This window comes from Leucopleurus acutus (assembly GCF_964270905.1).
Source record: "Leucopleurus acutus genome assembly, chromosome: 19".
In the NCBI taxonomy this organism is placed as follows: Eukaryota; Metazoa; Chordata; class Mammalia; order Artiodactyla; family Delphinidae; genus Leucopleurus; species Leucopleurus acutus.
Genome location: NC_139161.1, coordinates 4288964 through 4314946, shown reverse-complemented (window position 1 = coordinate 4314946; position 25983 = coordinate 4288964).

Here is a 25983-nt window from a genome sequence, read left to right as displayed (position 1 = left end):
CTCTATAGCCTGATCTCCTGTGATCTGACTTTTGAAGGCAGCACACATCTCTTGGCAAATCAGCGCTATGGCAAGAAGAAGATTATTTACTTACTCCTTTGTATTGGTTACTAAAAATCCAAGCACTTTTCCTACACTAACTCTAATTATTATACAGGAGTTCTAGGAAGTTGACACTCTTATCCCATTTGGGAATACATGAATAAATGAAACTGAGAAACATTATAAAATATTCTGTTAACTGTAGGCTCCTCAGGAATGCCTGTCAAGCTCCTGCCTCAGGGCCTTTGTACTTAGTGCCAGGAATATTTTCCCTCCAGATAGTCATATGGCTCATACCCTCAACTTCCTCAAATTAGTGATGTCTTCCTTGACTGTCCTATTTAAATTATGAACACTATACCTACCCTTGTCAGTTCCTAAACCCCTTTGTTGACTTACTACATTTTTTACATCACTTAGCCTCAAATGACAGTCTGTATGTTACACTTATTTGTTTACTGATGGCATATCTCTCCTCATTAAAAAGTTAGCTCCACAAACAAGGGACTTTTGTCTCTTTTGTTCACTGTCGTAATCACTTTACATAGAAGAGGGTCATACAAATAGAAGGCACATGACATCTGTTTCTTTAATTAATGAATAAATAGATGTTACCTCACATTTTCCAGTGGTGGTAAACTCTAGGACCTGAGTTTTCTAGTTGCTGTCCCAGCATATTTTCTATTATATGTAAGAACTTGAAATTTTAAGTTATTTGATACTGGAGTCTTCAGGCAGTCTACTTGTAATTATCCGTGTAATGAATTTTTTTTTTTTTTTTTTTTGCAAAAGTGTGCCATGGAGGGCCAGGGGGGCACAGCTAAGCCATCATTTGAAGCGGACCATTAAATACCTGTAATCCACACAGAGCTGGGTGCCTCCTGTTCTGTTTCCACACTGTGCCACGTTCAGATAAACACCAGTCCAAAACTGACATTTTTATCTTTAATGGTATCAAAAATTGCTATATTTTTTACTCCACTTAATAGACACTCCAGAATTTTCTAAAATGTTCCACTCTTACCTCATATACATACTCTCTGCCCACCAAATAAATTCCCTCTCACATTGCCCCAAAATATTCTCCCTAAAGCTCTTTTTTCTTTTTTTCCCTCTGCCTCCGTCCGACCTTCCAGATGGAATCTGTTCTTTTTTGCGAGTGGTTCCTTTCTCTTCCCACTGAATTCCCCAGCAGGTCTGTGCTCCTCTCAATTATCTCCTCATCCATTCCCAGGTCCTCCACAACAAAGGGTCAAGACATCTGGGAGACCCAGTATCTGTAGGAGAGTTCAAGGGAGTAATAGTGATAATTACTCAAATTCATTTTTTTTTCTTCAGTCATATATACTGAAGCCTATTAGGTTTCCTTGAGCACTTCCTCTCCCTTTATTGAGAAGAATGCAGTAATTTGTTAGGTCTCACCAAGACTTGTGCCCACCAGCTTGGTGATAACCTGGGTAGCAACCGAAATGCTTTGTGGACATACTCCTCCGACAGATGGGGAGGGCAGGTGGGAAGAAGGTTTGGAAGTAGGAAGTTGGAGAGAAGATTATATGTTTGTCTTATAGCATTCTCCTGTCCTAGAAAACTTAAAATGGTTTATGTGAGCTCAGACTAACCTAAACATTTTAACCTGTCAATCATAACATGTTTGTTGACCTAAGATGGACAGATAGTAAGATAATTGTTAGAGGGAAAAGTTCTACTCCCATCTCTGTTATCTTGGCATTAATTTCAGGGTTTTGTTTTCCAACTTGGCTAAATAACGCTGAAAAAATAAATGCACTCTGATCATTTTAGCTCTTTAAAGGGTATATATGTTTTTAATGTTCTTTAATTTGTTTATGACAGGGATTCCTGACTCCTCTGGCTTATCTCCTTAAACAGCCTCTTTCCCTATCCTATCTCACTGTTTGGTTTCTTTGTCTGTGTTTTCTATTTAGCAGTCCTCATTTCTGAAGTTGTCTTTGTGTGGCTCTTGCTTTTTTTGCAGAAAATGAGGAGACAGCAATTAGTAAGCAAAGTAAAAGGCACAACCTCTGAATATGTCTTAATTCCTGGGATGGCATGGACTGAGGCCCCTGTCTCATGAAGTTCCCTGATTTTACCTGTCAGGCCAGGGGCACCATGCTGGTGTTCCTAAGGACACCTCATACCCCTGGCAGAGAAATGGTCCAGAGTTGAAAACACCTGTGGCCAATATAATTTCAGTTTACAAATCTCCTAATTCACCATATGATAGGTTTGTTACGTATCAGCTTGGGTAGGCCGAACTATATTTCCTATAATTCCCTTTCTTTTAGGGTGGCCACATTAAGCAAATAAAAGATCAGGGAACTCAGTTAAATTTGAATTTTACATAAACAGTAACTTTTTGTATAAGTTTGTCCCATGTGATATTTGAGACATACTAAATTTTTTTTTATTGTTTATCTGAAATTTGAACTTAACTGAGTGTCCTGTATTTATCTAGCAACCGTACTTCCTTGTATATCTCTGGTTAGGTTGGACCACAAGGAAGATTCTGGGAAGATTTGGAGGGTGGAAAGGAAGCAGCAGCCATTTTGTATTCACATATGTTTTTGCTGATCTGCTGACTTGTCTCATTGGTGTGAAGCAGCAGGGGCATCTGAAACTTCTCTACCTTTACTTGGATCCTCCTTCAGCTTCCCTAGCTCTCAGACAGTGTTATGTGTTTAGCTCTCCAGTCAAGGGCCCTGACTTCTACAGGATAACCTCATCACCGAGGTCAGAGACAACAAGAACTGACATGGGTTGCAGTCCATCCTGGTGAGGTTCCTGGTCATGCTTGTGAGTTCGCACCTGACCTTGACCTCCCCCAATTTATACCCATTGTCCTGTCCCAACTGCCTGCCCAACTTCAAGCTCCGGCACCAGACCCAGAGACAGCAGATTTACAGAGACTGCTTAGCCAGCTCTGACAGTTGGGTAAAGCCAGTCCCTTGGAGCAAATCAGCCATTCTCATTGGAACTTCAGAAAGAATCCAGGTCAAGGATTTTGCTAAGTGTCTTTGGCCATTGCATACTTCTGTTCCACATAATCAGCCTCAGTGTCCAGAAATGATTCTTTTTCATTAGCAATCATCATACTAACATGCCAAGATGAGTACTGTTACCTTGAGGTGTCATGTATCTCTGAGGGTATGAGGATTTTTGTAAGGGAAAAGAGGAGTAACAGCAGACTGACCATGTCAGAGTTCTACCTTTTTTTTGCAGAATCATGTGCATTATTAAGCCAACTTTGTCAAGTCTGTCTTTCCTTGTAATTTTCTTCAGACAGATTATTACGTCCTGCCCTTATTTGCATGTTCGTCACAAAGGAACCGTAAAGGTAAAATAAGAAACTGGGAAACAAATACACAGGGTTCCATTTACCTTGCTCACTCATAGAGGTTGATGGCCATTCCTCAAGGCAGTTTCATATTGAACACAGTAACCTGTGGTCCCTGTATCATTTCAGATCATGTCACCAATGTGAGGTACGGAATCCTGGGTGTTTTGTATGTATGCCTTATGACATTGATATATTCAGGTACACAGTATGTGAATGGTGTTGAGGGAAATGAATACTTTAACACTAGAGGCATAGATCCAACATATTAAAAGGAGACTCAGCTGTTAAACATGTGAAAAAACAAAACAAAACATGTATACTCTATGGTTATTTATCTTTCTGCAAAACAACCACTGAAATGCTGCTTCTGATTCAGAGGTCTCTGATCCTTTCCTTCCACTTTAAAGTGATGGTATGTGTTACCCATTAAACCTTTTCTCTCCTCCAATTGCTGACTTACATTTGCAGTAGTCTTCTTTCAGATGTCTCCTAAAGTCTGGGCCAAGTCCACATAAAAGTTCCAGAAAAAGAAAAGATATACAAAGGGAGGAAAATAAAACCCACAAAGCTACCTTGAATTCCAGAGAAATCAGAAAGTATCCCTTTCCCGTATGATTAGCTATTAACACCGGGTGCTATAATTACCCTGTAGACCTGTACATCATTTGCTGGACCACAATATTTTTCTTTATTACAGAACCCTCTTTCTTAAAGACACATTTTTCTGTTGATGACGGCATGAGTTATTCATCCAGAGACTTTCCAGAAAAACGCTTTATTTCCAAGAGTTAGGGAAAAGCCTAGGTGATTCCACCATAACATACTTTTTTGTTTTTCTTTTTGTTTTGGTCTTTCTCCCACCCCTCATAAACATGATGTGAACTTACATTTAACTTGACTGAAATTGGGAAATCACGCAAACCTTAATGGGGGCAAACAGTGGCTCTTGTGTGGAAAGAAAGATGACCCAAGAAGTGAGTTTGCAAATTTTCAGCTTTCCGTGTTCAGGCATCCAGTTGTCCATTTGGCCTCACTTTTCCCATTCTTTCTGCTTCTGTTCTTAGAACCTGAACCTTGGGTTTGGAGAGAATCCTTACTTTAAATTCCCCAGAGTCAAGTAGCACAAATACACCTTCTTGGCAAGGTTGGATTTCTCGACCTTGATTATATCACTATTTACATGTTTTAATTAATAAGAGGTTTTTAAAAAGCCAGTGTAGGCTTTAAAAGCATTGTATTCCCTTTAATTTGTTTATGCAAGAAGGAAGCATTAAGGTACTTGTGAAAGGTGAATTCTGTTGTTTTAATTAGAACATTGTATGATGTGTCAAGAGTTGCATTTTCCCCATCAGGTTGGCTGTCAAAGGATCGAAAGGAAGAAACAAAGCAAAATCACACCTGAAACTGATAGCAGTGGATTATGAATAAAGAAAATGTAATAAACTAAGTAGAAACCACCTTTGAAGGCTGGCAAAGAAGTGATTGCAAGTTTAACCAATTGGTTTTACAGGGTTTTGCGCTTATGCATCTCTGTAGTTTCACTTTGACATGGGGTAGTGTCTGTGGTCAGAGCCTTCATGCAATAAGGAATTGAGAGAATGAAGGTGAGGAAGTCTCGATAAACTAGAACTTGACCTCAGTCTTCGTGGAAAGGAAGCAAGGGAAAACAGAAGAAGTGGGAGTAAAGTTGGAGAGGGAACTGGAGAGAAAAGCCGGACTCCCCCTCAGCCCTCGACTTTGTGTCTCTTTGCGGCCCGCAGGCAGGTGGTGGGGGGGGGCGGCATCCTCACTACCCTCAGGCTTGCTTAGTCTTCCTCTCCCTGCCGGCATGAGTAAGGGCGAGTGTCTGTGTGGAGGTGCCTGGCCCCACCATTGCCCACGATATCTTTGAAAAAGGCTAACTGCAGGTTTAGATTGGAACCTGACGTGCTTTATTTGGATCATCAAAGTCAGTCTGGGTTAACTCTGACTGCAGGAGGAGTGCTCTGGCCCTAAGAACTCATCGCACAAAGAGCGATGCCTGGTACGATGCCCCGTTGAGCCTCTTGGACTCTTTCTTCCGGTGAAAATTGATTGTGTGATCTTTTCAGTGAAATAATATAATGTATTCAAGGGTTACATACGTGTTGCCACAATCAACAGATGATACTTTTTAAGTGACATATTTGTTTTTTAAATAAATATGTCAATATAATTTCAACCTATTGTCCAAGAAATGGTTACTTCTCCTTGCCAAGGGTTAAATGGAAGCTGTGGAGTTCTTACAGTGGTATTAGCATGGCGTTTTGGCAAGGGTCATAGGTATGCCGGAATCCATCCTAAACCACAGCCACCATTCACTGTGCATTTTCTAATACAGGTATACACAGGAAGGGCACTAGTAACTGGAAGAGGACTACTTCACTGTTGGCCCAGCTCACATCTGAACTCCAGCTCACAATACTCTGCTAAACTGGATTGTAGAATGTGATCTAAGGGATATTTTCCATCTTCCTAAGCTCAAACTCGAATCTGTTAACTGCAGATTATGTGATGAGACAGAAGGTAGGCTGGACGAGCCAGTCTCAAGTGGAGAGATAAGAGATACAGGCAGTACTTCTAGGTCATCTGTGCACAGGAAAGAGGAGAGCCCCCGTGCCCCAAGAGAGAATTCCATCAGTTTGTTTGACCATTTATACAGTAGTGACTAGATAGCTAGACGTTTGGGCTCAGTTAATGCCGTGGAATCTAAGTCATAGTAAATTCTCTTCTCAGAGGGGATAGGGAGAGAGTAAAATCTTGAGAGTCTCATTCTCTGGAAGTCTATATGACATGGTTCCTCAGAAGATGTGCTGGGTGTGACCATTGACTAATTTTCTTGTCTATATAGCATATATACATATATATATATATATGGAAGTCTATATGACATGGTTCCTCAGAAGATGTGCTGGGTGTGACCATTGGCTAATTTTCTTGTCTATATAGCATATATACATATATATATATATATATGGAAGTCTATATGACATGGTTCCTCAGAAGATGTGCTGGGTGTGACCATTGGCTAATTTTCTTGTCTATATAGCATATATACATATATATATATATATATGGAAGTCTATATGACATGGTTCCTCAGAAGATGTGCTGGGTGTGACCATTGACTAATTTTCTTGTCTATATAGCATATATACATATATATATATATATATATGGAAGTCTATATGACATGGTTCCTCAGAAGATGTGCTGGGTGTGACCATTGACTAATTTTCTTGTCTATATAGCATATCTACATATATATATATATATATATATATATGGAAGTCTATATGACATGGTTCCTCAGAAGATGTGCTGGGTGTGACCATTGACTAATTTTCTTGTCTATATAGCATATATACATATATATATATATATATGGAAGTCTATATGACATGGTTCCTCAGAAGATGTGCTGGGTGTGACCATTGGCTAATTTTCTTGTCTATATAGCATATATACATATATATATATATATATGGAAGTCTATATGACATGGTTCCTCAGAAGATGTGCTGGGTGTGACCATTGACTAATTTTCTTGTCTATATAGCATATATACATATATATATATATATATATATATATATATATATGGAAGTCTATATGACATGGTTCCTCAAAGATGTGCTGGGTGTGACCATTGACTAATTTTCTTGTCTATATAGCATATATACATATATATATATATATATGGAAGTCTATATGACATGGTTCCTCAGAAGATGTGCTGGGTGTGACCATTGACTAATTTTCTTGTCTATATAGCATATATACATATATATATATGGAAGTCTATATGACATGGTTCCTCAGAAGATGTGCTGGGTGTGACCATTGACTAATTTTCTTGTCTATATAGCATATATACATATATATATATATATATATGGAAGTCTATATGACATGGTTCCTCAGAAGATGTGCTGGGTGTGACCATTGACTAATTTTCTTGTCTATATAGCATATATACATATATATATATATATATGGAAGTCTATATGACATGGTTCCTCAAAGATGTGCTGGGTGTGACCATTGACTAATTTTCTTGTCTATATAGCATATATACATATATATATATATATGGAAGTCTATATGACATGGTTCCTCAGAAGATGTGCTGGGTGTGACCATTGACTAATTTTCTTGTCTATATAGCACATATACATATATATATATATATGGAAGTCTATATGACATGGTTCCTCAGAAGATGTGCTGGGTGTGACCATTGACTAATTTTCTTGTCTATATAGCATATATACATATATATATATATATATGGAAGTCTATATGACATGGTTCCTCAGAAGATGTGCTGGGTGTGACCATTGACTAATTTTCTTGTCTATATAGCATATATACATGGAAGTCTATATGACATGGTTCCTCAGAAGATGTGCTGGGTGTGAACATTGACTAATTTTCTTGTCTATATAGCATATATACATATATATATATATATGGAAGTCTATATGACATGGTTCCTCAGAAGATGTGCTGGGTGTGACCATTGACTAATTTTCTTGTCTATATAGCATATATACATATATATATATATATGGAAGTCTATATGACATGGTTCCTCAGAAGATGTGCTGGGTGTGACCATTGACTAATTTTCTTGTCTATATAGCATATATACATATATATATATATATGGAAGTCTATATGACATGGTTCCTCAGAAGATGTGCTGGGTGTGACCATTGGCTAATTTTCTTGTCTATATAGCATATATACATATATATATATATATGGAAGTCTATATGACATGGTTCCTCAGAAGATGTGCTGGATGTGACCATTGACTAATTTTCTTGTCTATATAGCATATATACATATATATATATATATGGAAGTCTATATGACATGGTTCCTCAGAAGATGTGCTGGATGTGACCATTGACTAATTTTCTTGTCTATATAGCATATATACATATATATATATATATATAAAATTATATACAATATGATTAGCCCTGTGAAAAATATTTGAAAATAGAAAGAATGATACTGACCCACAGAGTGTTGATAGTTTATCATAAGAGACAAAACATGAAAGATAAAAAATAAAAAGTTAAATGAAATTTCTTAAATTTCTCACAAGCTGTACTTTGATTCTGGGAAGTCTCTCTTAATTTTTCTCATTCTTTCTAACTCCCTAGTAGCCACTCTTTATCCTTTAAGATTTTCCATATTATAATTTAGCCTAGAGGTTCCCAATAGAGGACAGTTTGTCCCCTTGGAGACATTTGAGGATGTCAGTGACATTTTTTGGTTGTCACAACTGTGAGTGTGTGTTAAGGGGGTATTGCTCCTGGCATCTCGTGGGTCCAGGGCAGGGATGCTGCTCCACATTTTACAATGTACAGGACAGTCTCCATAACAAAGAATTATTTGGCTTAAAATGTCAATAGTACTGAGGTTAAATCCCCTGATTTTTAGCCTGTGAAATAATCTCTCCGCTATGGCCTCTTTGGATCAATATCTCTCGTAGATAAATCTCTGGTCATTCCTTTTATTCATAATTCCATATATTTGCTTGGACATAATATCAATAAATACCCATTGATACATACATATACATGGATATGTAAATATATGTGAGTGTATGTAAGAGAGTACATTTGACTTTTATTAGGTCAGTACTGTGAGATGGATGTATTTTTCTTTCTAAAAGGGTACACCAACTTTATACTTGGGGAAGGGGAAGTAGAGATGAATCAGTTATTTCAGAAATGCACTTGAGCATTAACTGGACAATGACAGCCTCCCTTCTCTCATCATATGGCACATCTTCCCTGGATAGTCTTCTAGTCATTACGAAACCCTAGTTTTTATTGCTGTTTTAATTAGTACTCCTGGATATCCTGTCCATACATGTGAAAAACAACATTATTCCTTCTCTGACAGGGTAAGCTTAACGTTTATCCTGTCACCCTCACCCTCCAGTGAAAGGTTAAGAGACAGACTTGCCAGTAGCCATAAAGTAAGTCCTGACAGGCTGAGATTTCCATTTACACTTTCAAGAATTAAATCATCTGTTCGTACTAGGAACTAGAAATATGCACGGAAAATCCAATTTTACTTTGACATTATTTGCCTAACTTCCTTTCATGTTCTTAAGCTTTATTTTCAAAAATGTACTTTTTAAAAATTAATTAATTAATTAATTAATTTTGGCTGCATTGGGTCTTTGTTGCTGTGCATGGGCTTTCTCTAGTTGTGGCAAGCGGGGACCACTCTTCGCTGCGGTGCACGGGCTTCTCATTGCGGTGGTTTCTCTTGTTGTGGAGCACAGGCAGTAGGTGCATGGGCTTCAGTAGTTGTGGCACGTGGGCTCAGTAGTTGTGGCAGGGGCTTAGTTGCTCTACGGCATGTGGGATCTTCCCCGAAAAGGGCTCAAACCCGTGTCCCCTGAATTGGCAGGTGGATTGGCACAGTGGATTAACCACTGTGCCACCAGGGAAGTCCCTCAAAAATGTATTTTAAAATTATTTTATTGTTTTAAAAATGTGACATGTTCATTACACAAATGCCAAACAAAAGGAGAAATCAAAACAAACAAAAACTGATTTTCCCCAAATTAACCATTTCACATGTGTTCCTGACTGTTCTCTTATATACAAAGAGATGGACAGATAATGTATAGATACAAGGAAAGAAGGAATGTTACTATATAGGAGACATCTTTGTGGATTACCTTTAATTTTCCTTGACTTTAATAGAAGAAAAACTGAAATAAAGCTGGTGAATTTCTAAGCTACAGGTAAATATTTCATAAACACTGATGAGATGAGTTCTTAGAATATTTCTCTAAGACAGAAGTTTTCAACTTTGACTGTACACTGGGATAATTTGAGAAGCCTTTAAAAATCTAAATACATGTACCCCCCAAAAATCTAAAGACTTTTTTTTAAGAGCAATTAAATCAGAATCTCAGGGGGTGAGATGCAAGCATTTAATGTTTCTTAAAGCTCTCAGGTGATTCCAGTGGGCAGCCAAGGCTGTGAACCGTTGCTCTAAGATTAAGAAAAAAATGAAAATATTTCAGACTTAAAATCCGTACATCTTTAAAAATTTTTTGAACTTAATCAGTTGAGGTAGTGCTAGGTAATACAAGGAGTTTAACGCTCTTACACTTTCTCCCACTGTTCCTGCTGCCTCCCCATTTTTGTGGTCTATAGCATTTTTGTCAGGGTTTATTGCATTTATTCTGTATGCCACCAAAATTCTCTCAGAGGAGTAGCCAGAGAGGTTTCCAGGATGGGGAAGGATATTCCAGAACAAGAAAACAGCTACCTAGGCATAAAAGAGGGTATCATGGAAGAGTGAGGTCAGGCAGTGGGTTGTACATGCAGGGAGAAGTCTCAGCACAAAGAGACTCTGGGGGGCTTCTTTTTCCATTACTGGTGAGTTAATTATGCTTACTTTGTGAAATAAGAAAACTGACCATTAGCTACATCTTAGACATCTCTCAAATTAATTATTTTAACTTCGGGAGATAGGAAAATTAATCAATGACTTCATCGTCGATATCTTTATTTGACAACTTTGAAGTGGTCATCACCTATGCTCTTTTTTTGGACAGGTTATTTTTACCTATTTTAGGCCTCAGACCCCTTTAACTCTTGATGAACGCTGTAGGAATTCTCCTGATTGACAGGTGGGGTCGAGGAGCACTTGTTCACAGAGTCCTGAGCCACTGAGTCAAGTTTAAACGGTTCACAGACCTCAGGTTAAGAATTCCAGTTTTAAACATTTAGCTTTGCCTGTTCTCTTCTTTGTTTATTCACTAACCAAATTGCATTAAGGTCAATGGGACCCTCCCAGTGTAGGAATAGGTTTCTGATTGAGGGGGAAATGTAGGAATATATTACTATGTGTGCTATTTGCGAATGTATCTTTTTCTTCTCTTTTTTTTTTTTTGAGCAATGCTAACTTGTTCTCATCACAAAATATTAAAACACTCACAAAACGTGGCTGGAGGACTTTCCTGGTAGCACAGTGGTTAAGAATCCGCCTGCTAATGCAGGGGACACGGGTTCGAGCCCTGGTCCGGGAAGATCCCGCATGCCGCGGAGCAACTAAGCCCGTGCGTCACAACTACAGAGCCTGCGCTCTAGGGCCTGCAAGCCACAACTACTGAGCCTGCGTGCCTAGAGCCTGTGCTCCATAACAAGAGAAGCCACAGCAACGAGAAGCCCACGCACCGCAATGAAGAGTAGCCCCCGCTCGCCGCAACTAGAGAAAGCCTGCGCACAGACAAAAAAAACAAAAACAAAAGCAAAACGTGGCTGGGTGGCTCTGGCAATTAGAGCTGCAACAAGACAAGTGGAAAGGCCTTCTCTAGAAATAGCAGCTAAAATGCAGCTTAGGATCCCAGGTAGTTATGTCTAGAAAAGCAAAGATGGGCCACTTGTGGGGATCCAGTTAGTCCAGGGAATTTTCAAAGCTGTGCAGGTCTTTCCTGGACATTAGAAGTTACTCACTTCATCTTCCTGAGTCACCTATGACGCAAGTAGGTTGTGATCTGTGGAGAGTTGGGGCACAGATCTCTGGAGTGTGTCAGAATGCTAAAAAGCTTCCAAAATTAAGGCTACTAATACTTCTATTCCTTTCTTTCATTACTGTCCCTTTCACTCCCACCTTGAACCACTGGGCAAGACTAGGAATTGGTGCATTCAGGCTCCATGGCAACTTCCAGACAACTGTCCTACCTTTCTTTTTTTGAAGATTCTGCCACTATTGACACAGCATTCTTCCAACCTTGAGGATGTTATCATACCTTCCTTTGTAACTTCAGAACAGGTCAGTCTTTCTCTTAAACATAACCACTAAAATCATCCTTGGTGCCTTTATAGCGTTCTGGGCTCACTGTTACTTTATTTCTTCAGGCCCAGTGCTCTCTCCATGAACCATTCCCAAATGCGGCTGTATCTTAGATCCCATCATTGTCAGAATTGCCCCACTTAAAATATCTCAGAATATGAAAATCCCTCTCAGAGCGTGACCTCCTTTCCATTTGTATTTTCCACCCCATCACTCATGCTAGGCCATCTATTTATTCTTCGAATAATGAAATCTCAGTGGCTTAACACAGCAGAAGCTCATTTCTCATTCACACAAACCTAATGTGGGTCAGCAGGGCCCCCATCTGGGATCCAGGCTCCCTTCACCTTGTGACGTTGTCTTCTCACTCAATACATGGTTTCTAAGGTCACCTCAATAGTGGTAGAATGGGATGGAGGAGACACAGCAACTTTTTCGCTGCCTCACCCTGTAAGAGATGCACCTCATCTCAGCTCAAAGCCCATTGAGTTGAGCTGATCACCTGGCCTCCAAAAAGGTGTGGTGGAGGCTGAGAGATGCACTGAGCCTGGGGGGTATTTGGTGGGCACTAGCTGTCTCTGCTGCTCCCATTATGCTTTCCAGTCTCTTGAGGTTTTCCCTGAATGTGTCCTTCATTTTAGCTCCACATACCTCCTTTATCAGTTGGACTCCTGAGGCCCATTGTGTCATGAAAAAGCTAACTCTTCAGAATCCATCAGAACTTTCTTCATAAATTTCCCTGTTTTTGCCTTATCATTCCCATGTCCCACATCTCCAAGCAGCCTCCAGAGTGCACTGTCTCCTCTTCCTTCTGTGATCTTCCAAGTGGGGGCAATGTAATGAAATCATGTTGATTTGATCCAAGGGAGATTAATTCCACGCAATTTCAGGTAGTTCACAATTGTTCATTATTCATCTCCAGTTGACTACTTATTCTGTGACTGTGTAGACCTTCTTCATATCTTTAAAGTGCTCTCTAGTCCGTGTCTCTTTAATTTTAGCCTATGGATTAGTATTCAGTGTTAACGAAAGGCAAAAGGTCTGTGGCCAATTTGATGTGCTCTTCCTCAGCCCTTGTATTCTCAACATTTTCTGTATCTCTGTCCATCTTCTCTTCTTCTGCCCCTATCATATAAGAAATATTCCTCTTTCCTTTTGCTAAAACAAGTTCCTTCATTTGTCCTTTTGATCAACTTCCATACCTTTACTAATCCTATGATGCCTTGTTCTCTTCATATTCAGACTGTCTTAATTGTTTAAGCTTTTGCTTTCCATGGACTTCTCTAGCTGCACACATGCTGAATGTTTGCTTACTCTTGATTTTTTTCTTTACTTTTTTCTTCAGTATCCCTTTTAGCTAGTTCCCTGTCTGTCACCTCTTTACCAATGTCAAAGTTTATAATAGAGAAGTCTGTACCTGGTACTCTTGCAAAATAGCTTTACCTCTAGTTGCCAACACCTCCTCTATGTGAAAACTACACATTCAGATGGTTCTTAGTGGCCTCCTAATCACCAAATCCAACAGTGTTTCACCATTCTTGATATAATTCAAGCTTTAGCAAAGTTTAATACTTTTTAAAAAAATTTTTTTAAAATTTATTTATTATTTTTGGCTGCGTTGGGTCTTCGTTTCTGTGCGAGGGCTTTCTCTAGTTGCGGCAAGTGGGGGCCACTCTTCATCGCGGTGCGCGGGCCTCTCACTGTCGCGGCCTCTCTTGTTGTGGAGCACAGGCTCCAGACGCGCGGGCTCAGTTGTGGCTCACAGGCCTAGTTGCTCCACGGCATGTGGGATCTTCCCAGACCAGGGCTCGAACCTGTGTCCCCTGCATTGGCAGGCAGATTCTCAACCACTGCGCCACCAGGGAAGCCCAATACTTTTGATTACTCTATTGTTCCCTCTTTCCCTAGCTTTTGTCACACTGTGTATGCATATCCCCCCTTCTGCTTTAGTGATGAATTCTATTTGTAGTTGTTTTTGGATTATCTAATTGCTTCCCTCCTTTCTCCTACTAAAATAATGCCAGTGACTCTGAACTCTATTTCTCTCAGATAGATTGAAATTTTACAGAGTCATTATCCATACTGGGCTGTATTTCAAACTGTATGTTTTGCAGAGGATACTCCGTAAGGTATCCAATGCTTCACTGCCTGAAGCTAAATAGAAATTCCTACCTTTTCTGTTTTTTATTTCCCTGAAACATGTGGTCTTCAGCTAATTCGTAACAGTCTGAGGAAAATCCCACCATTGCATCCTGGATCTTGTGACCTGTGACCCACAAGGGAAACTTTGGAACCGTGATGTTTTGATGTATGAAAACCAAATCCAAATAAAATAAAACTGAAGTGAAGAATTATTATCTGGAGGTTAGCCATCAGGTAGTCTGCTTATCAGCTCAAAATTGTTGGAGAAAGATTTGTCATGGACCCAATGTCAAGTCTATAGAGTTGAAAGGAAATACAGAATTGGCTATTGTGCTGAAAGCGATAAGTAATCAGTATTAATCCAAGAAGAACAAGTGGAAGTGTTGGTCCTTTGTGACACTTGAGAGCTCCTAATAAGAATGGTTTGGCAACATCTTCTTGAGGATTTTTATTTCTTTCCAGGCACCTTATCTGAGGTTTTGGTTGCTATTAGGACAGAATCTTTTGTGAAATTATATTTTTCTTCATAATTCAAAATTTTGTCAGAATTTATCCATCTGTGGGTTTATTTCCATTAATAGCCTTGAAAATAAGTTGAATCTGTTTAATCTCCATTTTAGGGTGTTTAGTTTTGAGTTCCAGTAAGTTTTTCTTAATTATGAATTTGATTACTCTTTCTTTTGCTAATGTTGAAACTGTGCATTTTTTCCATTCTTGGAAATAACTGTAATTCTTAGCTTCTATATTTGTCATCTGTCCTTTCACTAGATTTGGTCCTTTGTCCTTTACCTCTTTATTGTGGAAGAGGTTACCAAGCTTGTTTTGAAATAACTGATTGGAAATCTCTGCTTTTAAACCTTCTGTCGTGAAGATTTTTGTTTCACCATTGTGATTTTAGTTGCTGTGCTTTCCTTCCTTGTCTGTCTTGTTTTTTGTGCATGTGTTTTTTTGTTTTATTTTGTTTCAGCTTATTGCCTTTATAGCTAATTTTTTTTGTCTTTCTGATTCATCCTATCCTTTAATATTATTCTGTCTGCTACTTCTGGATTTTAATCTTTGCTTTATAGAAGACAATTCTTTTATACTATTGAGTATTAATTTCTGGACCATATCTTTTTCAGAAGTATGTATCTTCTGAGTTTTCATGAGCTTTTCTTTTATCTTATTCTAAGGTCCCCCGGTCCTTAGGTCCCGGTTAGTTGTTTTCCTTTTTATTCTCTCCCATCCTTAAATGAAGAGAGTCTGTTCTCATTTAGAGTTTGTAAACACACGAGGTGTGTGCAGTGCTCTAGTCTATTCTCTCTGATATTAAAAAGAGAACTTCCAGCCTAGGACCCTGCCCTAAATGAGCTCTCATCTAGAAGCTCTGCTATGCAGAGGTAAGAGGTTCTTCCCTGCCTGAGTCTCTAGAACACACATAAATTTAATGTCTTTGAAATAGGTACCTTTTCCATCAATACCTACGGTGCCCTAACTGTGAACATATTTTGTAGGATGCAGCGAAGAAGTCAGTCACTGCTCTGTGTACTCCTCACCCCATTCTGGCCTCATTTCCTTGGAAATACAGTCCCCAATGGATGCAATAATGGAAGAGTTTGTGGGAAAGAGGAAAAGAGGACACAAACAGATTTCTTAATATTTCAAAAAGTAGTATTACATAGTGAAATTATGACTTCCTAATTTTGAAATTGGTAGCTATTTTTCCTCTCAGAGAGTAGCCAAAATGGCAGAAATACAAAGTATATCCATTCATTCCTTCTTTTATTCAGGCAAGGAATCCTTTATCACGTGTAAAGAGCCAATTTCCCCCCTATTTTGTCTCCGTTCACCTTGTGTTTGATAACATTTCCTTTCAAATTCAGAAATTTTTTGTCCAGCAATTTGGGATTTCTATGTTAATTGTGAGCTCACTACCTTTTAGGTGGGAGGGGATAGAGAGTCTTTTTAAATATTTTTACAAGAAAGTTGGTAGAGGCAGTATCAAGATGGATACATGTCATTTAGAAACTAAAATCCAATATGTTTTCAATCACATTAGACACTTCTGTAAAATAGATTATGGTTTCTGCTGTGGAGCTGCTCATTGGAATCATCAGAATTTTGGTTGCTCCAGAGATGATCACATCCATCTTCCACGTTCCTGGAACAACTTGCCCTAAGTTGCCTTATGGATATGTCTCTATAAAATCGAGGACACCAAAATGACTGACTCCCTCTTGGGCAGCTGCTCCATCTCCCACATCCCATTTCTTCCCAGGGCTTGGTTCTAGGTCTGCAACCCGTGGTTAGATGGAGACGAGGCCCACGCTCTCTGGGGTAGCACATGTAGATCCAAATGCAGGGAGGCCTGTCCCCCACAAGCCTGGAGGCACTTGAGGGCTCCAGCCTTCCCACTCCACCCATAGCAGACCATTAACTCTGCTAATCCCCTTGTCTTTCAATGGCCTGTGTGCTGAGCAACCTGTAATAAGACCTGGGCTTTTGTACAGGGTGCTCCTGAGAAAGGCCCCAATGCTTTTAGGAATAATGGGGGATTTACCCACAGGCTCACAGGCCTCATCAACCCAGCCTAACCAAGGTCTGAGAATCAGGCCTTGGAATAATATCCAAATACAAAGATTTCATTTACACTAACAGAGTTTCTAGTACTTTAATAAATATGACTTTTCATTTTTCTCCACACTTTAAAGAAGGCTTGCAAGGATCTGTGAAAAGATAGGCTATATTAATAACTGAAAGAGATAATTTTATATCCCCATATATAATATATCTAGGTAGAGCTTGTGTATGTATGTTTTACGTTTTCTAACTGAAGATCCCGTATAATCCATTGAAACCAACCCTGTTTTCCCATTTTCTCAGAGGGAGAAATGATTTTGGCTGACCCAATAGTAAAAAACTATTTGCTTATGTGTATGTGAACTTTTTGGAGTTTAGGAAGAGATTTTTTTTTTTTTTTTTTTTTGTGGTACGTGGGCCTCTCACTGCTGTGGCCTCTCCCGTTGCGGAGCACAGGCTCCGGACGCACAGGCTCAGCGGCCATGGCTCATGGGCCCAGCCGCTCCGTGGCATGTGGGATCTTCCCGGACCGGGGCACGAACCCGCGTCCCCTGCATCGGCAGGCGGACTCTCAACCACTGCGCCACCAGGGAAGCCCAGGAAGAGATTTTGATAGTGGTGATATTGGTAGTGGTTGGTGACAGCTTTTCTGCAGGCAAGTCAAAGTGGGATAGTAATTTCCAAGACCAGATATAGAGCACTAAGTATCAACATTTTTAGGAGGAATTTGAGGAATCACCCACATTCTTCAGGTAAGGTGGAGGTAAGATGAGGGATGGCCTGCAGAGATCTGTCACTGGGGCAGGAAGAATCAGCACCTTGTAAATCACCAGTGAGGCAGCTCATTTGCAGACAAGAGCAGCTCATGTGTAACCCAATGGAATTGGTTTTATTATGCTCAGGGATCTGCTTCTTGGAAAAGGAGGGTGCTTCTCAGAATCCTTACCAGGACTGGCGGGGGCTTCTATATATTGCAGCTGAGCCTGCTGGCAAGAGTGGTTTTCAGGTCAATCTTCTGTGACATGAGCAAGTTGGGCTGGATGCTGAATGACCTCGAGTCATTCTGGCTGTACAGTGGCTATAAATCTTCCCTTTTTTTTTATACTTTCTTTTTGTTTGTTTTTAATTTTATTTATTTATTTTTGGCTGTGTTGGGTCTTCGTTTCTGTGCGAGGGCTTTCTCTAGTTGCGGCAAGTGGGGGCCACTCTTCATCGTGGTGCGCGGGCCTCTCACTATTGCGGCCTCTCTTGTTGCAGAGCACAGGCTCCAGACGCGCAGGCTCAGTAATTGTGGCTCACGGGCCTAGTTGCTCCGCGGCACATGGGATCTTCCCAAACCAGGGCTTGAACCCGTGTTCCCTGCATTGGCAGGCAGATTCTCAACCACTGCGCCACCAGGGAAGCCCCCTTTTTGTGTTTAGTAGCCAGCTCCTTACTTTATCCTTCTCTGTCCTTCACTGCCTGTGATTTTGAGGGCATCTCCCAATGTCCTCTTGTGTTCTGAATTGATATGATGAATATTGGTAAAGAGAACATAATGGAGAGATATAACAGTGCACGTGGACATCAAAATTTGCTTTTCATGTTCCTGGGCCTTTAAAAGTTCTAGTTAGTAAAGGTCTCAAGAAATATTATAGAAGATAGCCCAAATATAAAACAACACACACACACACACACACACACACACACGAACAAAACAAAAACAAGACAAAAACAAAAAAGCCCCCAACTTTTCTACCAGTTTTTCCCCACCATTTGTATCCACTGGAAAACACTTCTTCTTAAACTTCAAGTCACCCCAGTAGTTGTACTAGTTAAATATTAAGCATGTTTTATTCATGCTTTTAAAATATTATCTTTGATTTTATATTTAATAGACAAATGCACATATGTGGATGGATATGTGTGTGTGTGTGTGTGTGTGTGTGTATACACACACACACACACACACACACACACACACATATGGATTAACTGTATTTTTTTTTTGTGGTACGCGGGCCTCTCACTGCTGTGGCCTCTCCTGTTGCGGAGCACAGGCTCTGGACACACAGGCTCAGCGGCCATGGCTCACGGGCCTAGCTGCTCCGCGGCATGTGGGATCTTCCCGGACCGGGGCACGAACCCGTGTCCCCTGCATTGGCAGACGGACTCTCAACTACTGCGCCACCAGGGAAGCCCTGGATTAACTGTATTCTTAATAGCTCTCTGTCTTGTATCACCACTTAAGTTTTAAGTTCCAGGTCTGAATCTTACTCTGATTAACCCCCCCTTTAGCCCTTTCATAGTGATTAATATAAACAATACACCAGCTATATAAGAAACTTAGAGAATGTAGCAGATATTGTTGGTTAACTATGTTGGTTAACAATGATTTCCACCTCTTCCCTACTCCTTTTAAGCAAAATTAGTTACATTTTTGTTTTGTGTGGACTGTTTAGGAAAGGACGTGTGGTACCATTGTGGCCAATGAGAAGTGAGAGGAAGTATGCCTAAGGAGCTTGTAGGAAGAGTTTTGTGGCTAATTAAGAGAAGGCATAAGCAAGAGAAGCCTTGCCTTCCACTGTTGGTCATTGCTGTGTCTGCTTGTGATGGTTGGAACCTCAGCAGCCATCTTGTAACACAGAGGGGTACAAGCTGAGAACAGAGCCAAGCCAGCATGATTAGGATGGTAGAGCAGCAAGATGGAAGGTGACATATCTTTGATAGCATCTTTGAATCCCTTAATGGTCCAGTCCTAGATCTTCCCTGAGAACTTCTTGACATGTAAAATAATGAAGTTTTTTGGCTTAAGTTTAGAGTTTTATTTTATGGAAATTGAAAGCGTCCTAACTGATTGGACGAATGAAACTTACTTAAGCCGTGTGTGTGTGTGTGTGTGTGTGTGTGTGTGTGTGTGTGTGTGTGTGTGTGTGTGCTTGTGTTTGTAGATAATAAAAGAATAATCTTGTGGTTACTTTGTTCACAAAAAGTAGGTCATCCAGAAATTAAAATATGAAGTTCTGTATAATGATTATAACCCCTTCTCCCAAAATTGTTTATGTTGCTGGTGGCAAACAGGTTAAGGAAAATAATGATGTTCTTTATGTAGAATACAGCTGGGATTTTAAAGCAACAGAGAACTAGGAACTAGACTAGAAAGAGAAGCATCTCTTCTCTTTTTTTACCTGCGTACGGAAAACTACATTTCTGCTGCTGTCCAAGAAAGCCTGAGTTAAACCAAACACTTCCATTTTCATGGTGCATATTAAAAAGTAGGAGTATGTTTAGCTGCGGTAATCCTTGTTATCTGTGCGTCTCTTTCTTCTTGCGATTTTTGCAGAGTAATGATCTAGCTCCTTAAGACATAATACCATGTGAATGAATTTGTGACACACCATAACTTTGAATTCACTGGGGTGAATCACAGAGGTCCTAATGGAACTCAAGAATTTGTGTTTAGTTTCTACATTCAGAGTAGAAACAGTGAGAAGTCACCCACCAGCGTTAACACACCCTCTCTCTAGAGTCCTTCTCAGACCCCAAGTCATCTGTGGAAGAAAAAAAGGTTGCTACTCAGTGATGCTGAAAACTGAGAATGGTATTTTAAGGGAGACCTAAACCCAATTTGAATTTACTTTCATTACTTTTACTCTACTACTGAAATGTACTTATACCTATATAGTTTACCTGGGAGGTCTGGCAACGGTGAAAGGTAAAAGACATTTGTAACCACATGAATCATTATTTCTCAATTAAGTGTCACAAACTCCACTGTTTTACCATAGCACTGTTCAAAGGGCAGTAATTAAGTTGTGTCATAGTTACCATGAAAGTCATCATAGGAAATATGGTCTTCCTGGTGGTTAGATGGATTTGGGGTTCAGGAGGTGGTGACCTTTATCAAAGACACCTGACCCCACTAGAGTTACACATACAGAAACCATGACTCACACTCTCTAATAATCATTAATCTACATGCTTTCTTTTCTTTGCATATGTTGGACAAATAACTTTTTTGACAGACAGAAGAGGCTGTTGTCCATACTAATAACATGCAAAATCAATGATATCAATAATTTAGTAAGGAAAATTATAACCGCATTTGAGTGTAATAATGATTAAGCATAACTCAAACCCTAAATAGAGTTATAATTGTGGATGTTTCTAACCTCTGTCCAACCATCACAGTCTTTCCAAAAGGTACAAAATGATGAAAACATTTCAGTATTACTAAAGGCACAGACACACTAAAGATACCAAGGTATAAAGCAGATTCGCTCTTTTATATGCAGGGAGATTTGCATATGCTCAGTTCATTATACTTATGACATTTAATATTGTTGAGTCGTATCACCATTTGTCTCCCCTGGAAACTGTGAGCTTTTGTTGCAGAGACCACTGCTTCTTCAAATCTGTATTCTCAGAACTCAGCAAGGCCATTAATAAATGGGTGCCAGATAAAATGATGAGTGGGCTAATGGATAAAGAGCTGCAGATCACGACAGGAACTGCAAATGTAGGCTTGCAAAGAAATTTCTATTTTTCTGTAGGGCTATTTTGAGAGCTTTTGATAATTGCTTTAAAGTAAGATTCTAGGTCAACTCTACCCTAGTAATATAGAACATCAGGAGGACATGTAAATTTATTATATAAATTAGTTATTTCATTTTTATTTAATTTGTGATCTTCATTTTATGAGTTGTTAAATGTCTTATGTATTGAAGTTTCTAATTTGTTTTCCTTTTTAAAAAATTTTGTGTGCTTCTAATGGTAAAGAACAAAATTAAATAACAGTGAACACTGTTTATAATTACTTAAAAAGAATTTTGATTATGATAATGACATGGGCAATGTGTATTTTCCAATACCACCAAGCAGTGCTCCCGTTCTCAGAAGAATTGGGTGCCCTACTGACTGGGTGTCTTACAATTCAACTCACTTCTGACACTACGTGGGATTAACATCAGATCTCACAGGTAAGGGCTCAGCCCCACAGACTGTACCCACTTCAGTCACCAGTCTCAAGTCCAGGCTATAAATAGGAAGTTCCTATGACCCCCTCCTCAGATTTGATTAATTTGCTACAGTGGATCAAAGAACTCAGAAAAACATTTACTTACATTTACTAGTTTATTTTAAAGGGTATTATAAAGGATATAGATGAACAGTCAGATAAAGAGGTACATAGGGTGGAGTCCAAAAGGGTCCTGGGCACAGGGGCTTCTGTCTCCCTGAACTGGGGTGCACCACTCTCCTGGCATTTGGATGCATTCACCAACCCAGAAGCTCTCAGCCCCATCCTTTTCGGTTTTATGGAGGTTTCAGTACATAGGCACAGTTGATTAAATCATTGGCCACTGGTGACCGATTCAACCTCTAGCCCCTCTTCCCTTCCTGGAAGTGAGGGCATGGGACTAAGAGTTCCAATCATCTAACCATGCTGGGTTCCCCTGGCAACTGGCTCTCAACCTTAGGAGCTTTCCAGAAGTCAGCTGGTTAACATGAACTCAGGTGTGGTTGAAAGGGGCTTGGTATGCATAACATGATAACTTCATTACTCTTATCACTTCCAAGGGTTTTAGGAGGTCTGTGCCAGAAACAGGGACAAACACCAAATATATATTTCTTATAAATCACAGTATAACAACATGATAGTGACAAGAAATGAGAACTTTATTGTGAGGAAAGTGGATGTCAGTAGAAATGAGTGTGGTTTACTTCTTAGCCAAGTGCTTTCTACTTCGCTGGAGACTTCATGCTGAACTGTGCTCACTTTAAGGAGACTTCATTTCAAATATGTGTATGTTTCCAAGGGACAGCGGAGGTTGAGATCTAAATGATTATAGTAACTGACATTGAAATGAGCTTTAGAGCTCCAAAAGTCTTTTGAGATCCATTGCTTCATATCACCCTTACGGTAGCCAGGTGATAGAGATATGTCTGTGATGTTCCCCCAGACAAGCTGTACATGTAAAGAGTCAGAGGTCAAATCTAGCATTTTGGCTAAGTATGCAAATTGTAAAATATGTTCATTTTTCTCTCAGAAATGGTTATGTTTCTTGCGAAAGCTCTATACTTAAAAAAAAAAACAACTTTTCATGGAGTTTCTTGAGCATTAAGACCTCTTAAATGGCTTCTGAATCAGAGTTGATTTGCCATAATTTTTAAGGACTGAGACTACTATATTAAAAAAAAAAAGTTTTATTACCTCTTAAAGGACCCCAAGGCCAAGAAAAAAATACTTCGACCTTTCACTTTGATGGCTACGGGCTGAAATACGGAATAACAGAATCTAACAGAGTTTGGAAGTCATTCATATTCAATACGCTATACCACTAAATTCAAATCTACAAATACCAGGAAGCAGAAGAATTTTTGTTACATCCCTTATCCTCTCATTGATTCATGTCTTCTTGAAGATAATAGTCATTACTAAAAAGGAATGCAAAGTAAATATATGACTTTTATGTTTTCTATTCATTTTGGGTATATGTTCCACTCTCATAAAATGTAAGTGGCTGGGTAGAGATGAATTGCTATTCTTGAAAATTCCTTACGTAAAAGTACATTTTTCGGTAAAGGCCAGTTCAGTAGTGGAAAGTTATCTTTGAGTCTAGAGTCCCCATGTAGTACATCCAGGTGTGAGGATATGGGAGAATTGTTTGTGCCGAACTGTAGCTGGAAAATGTAAGAAATGTAATGTCAAGGAAGAGAGGAGTACGTTGGTGAGGTTACGAGTTTTCTATCCTATTGGGATTTCTTTGTCATACATAGAGATATGCACATTGCAGTGAAATGCAAATTAATTCAGCACAACATAGAGTTTAAAAGTGAGAGCTAGGGAGCAGGATGTCTTGGTTTGCATTTTGGCTCCACAGCTTAGTTTGTTTGAACCTCAGCAAGTTATTTAAACCTCTCAGCCTCAGTTTACTCATTTGATAAATGGGAGTAATAATAGTACCCGAGGAATACATGAGATAATGCTCGTAAAATGCTAATAAGAGCCAATACCATTACTATTGTTGTTGTTAATATTTCAAATTTTTTTACATTTCCCTGATGGGAAATCAACATAGGTATAGAAAGTAATGATTCCCATTCTATAATTTTTTCTACACTTTGTATTTCCATTTCACTCTAAACAAGAAACCACCTTCTGCCCTTTTAGTTCAATGTAAACATGATACATACTAAGAGTCTCATGATAAGTAAGTTTTAGAGCAATCAGTACAGTTTTACCAGGTAGTAAAAAACACAGCCTAGTTTCAGTGGGCATCATATGCCTAATAATTGAGTTTTAAAACCATTTGTAACATAATTTTGGATTCCACCAGATGTTCCGCGTGATGATAGAACACTTTTTTCTTCAAAGTTAGGTATAGCCCGTGTTTGAGACACACCAGTTTCCCTCTGCCTTCCCTCATCACAACAGGCCTGTGGGGTATGCAGTCATAGTATGATTAAGGTTGCCCAGATGGTCTGAAACCCATGACTAAGCATTTACTGTGGGAAAAAAAATAAGGCTATCGACTTTCAAGAAATGCAAACTCCTTTCCAAAAGCTAAGCAAAATGAAAAGGGGAGTAAACCATCTGTTAAAGGAGAGAAGAGCAGAATGTGGCTCACTGCACTTAGAAAGTGGAACAGTAAGAAGAAATGCTGAAGTGCAAAGGTATGTCTCATTTTCGTACTTTGAGAGTTACACTTTGAGGAAATTTCTGTGTAGTTGCCTTCAAGTTATACTTTGGCTCAAAATGGGTTTTGTTCTTCCTCCAAATCTTATTTCTTTTGCATTGCTTTTGGTGCATCTGCCTTATACATCTGTCATGAATTTAGGAGATTTTTACCAATATTAATCCATCCTTAAGTCTATCCTCAAGACAGCAGTCAGCTTAATCCTGTTAAAACTTCAGTGATATTATGCCACTAGGGTACTCAAACCCTTTGAAGGCTCTCCATCTCCTTCAGTATAAAAGCCCAGTGTCTGATAATATCCTCATAATGTGGTCTCCCAGTACCTTACCACCCACCCTTCAGCCTCTCTCTCACATGACTGCAGCCACAGCAGAGGCCTTTGCTGTTCTTGACACTGCCAGGTATGCACCTGGCTTTTACCTCTGCTCCTGCATCTCCTTGGAATCCTCTTCTGCAAGATACTTGCTTTGCTCAGTCATTGACCCCTTTATCTTCTCAGTGAGGACTTCTCTGAACACCCCGTGTAAAAATGCAACCTCTTCCCTCAACGCTTAACCCTATAGTGTGCTTTATCTTTCCATGTTTAACATACTGTATATTTCATGTTTCCTTTAATTTGTGTCAGTATCACCCTCTGAAATATAAGTGCCAAGATGGCTAGGATTTTTATATTTTTTCCCACTGTATCCTTACTAAGTTTCAGAATAGTTCATAGTAGGTGCTCAGTAAATATTTGCTATTTTAATTGTTTAAATAATCACTTATTCAGCCAAGCGGTTTCAGGGAAAATTGCTTTTCTCCCAAGTTAGCAATGGAACAGAGAGCGGCCTATGGGAGTGATCCTTTAGGTTTGTGATAGATAGAAGTAGCTGTCTATCCCCAGTGGTTCAGTGTTAATGGGTCAACATTACCCTCTAATATGAAATACTTTGATGAGAATGATAGGGATTAAATGACCTTTCAACTTTGTGACTGCTCATTGCTGCTAAGAAAATGGATACATTTCACTTTATGATACTAAATTTCTCATTAAAGTTTAATTTTTCTTATGTTATCACTCCTTTATTTTGCACAGCAAATTTATACTAACTGTTCATGGAGTGGAAGAGGCTAGCTAGAGATGCTCTTAAGTTGCATTGCAAATGGAATTCTTCTCCTTTCTCACCGTTAAGATTTACTCCTCTGTTTTGAAGAGAGGGCCTGGAAGTTGATGAGGTCTCCAAGGAACCACTTGGAAGGTGGACAAGAATAATATTCCAAGTCTCAGAACCCAGTCACTGTCAGGCCCACATTGAGGGGAGGGAGAGTGGGAGGTGTCATTTGAGGTACCTTGTCCATGGTTGGAAG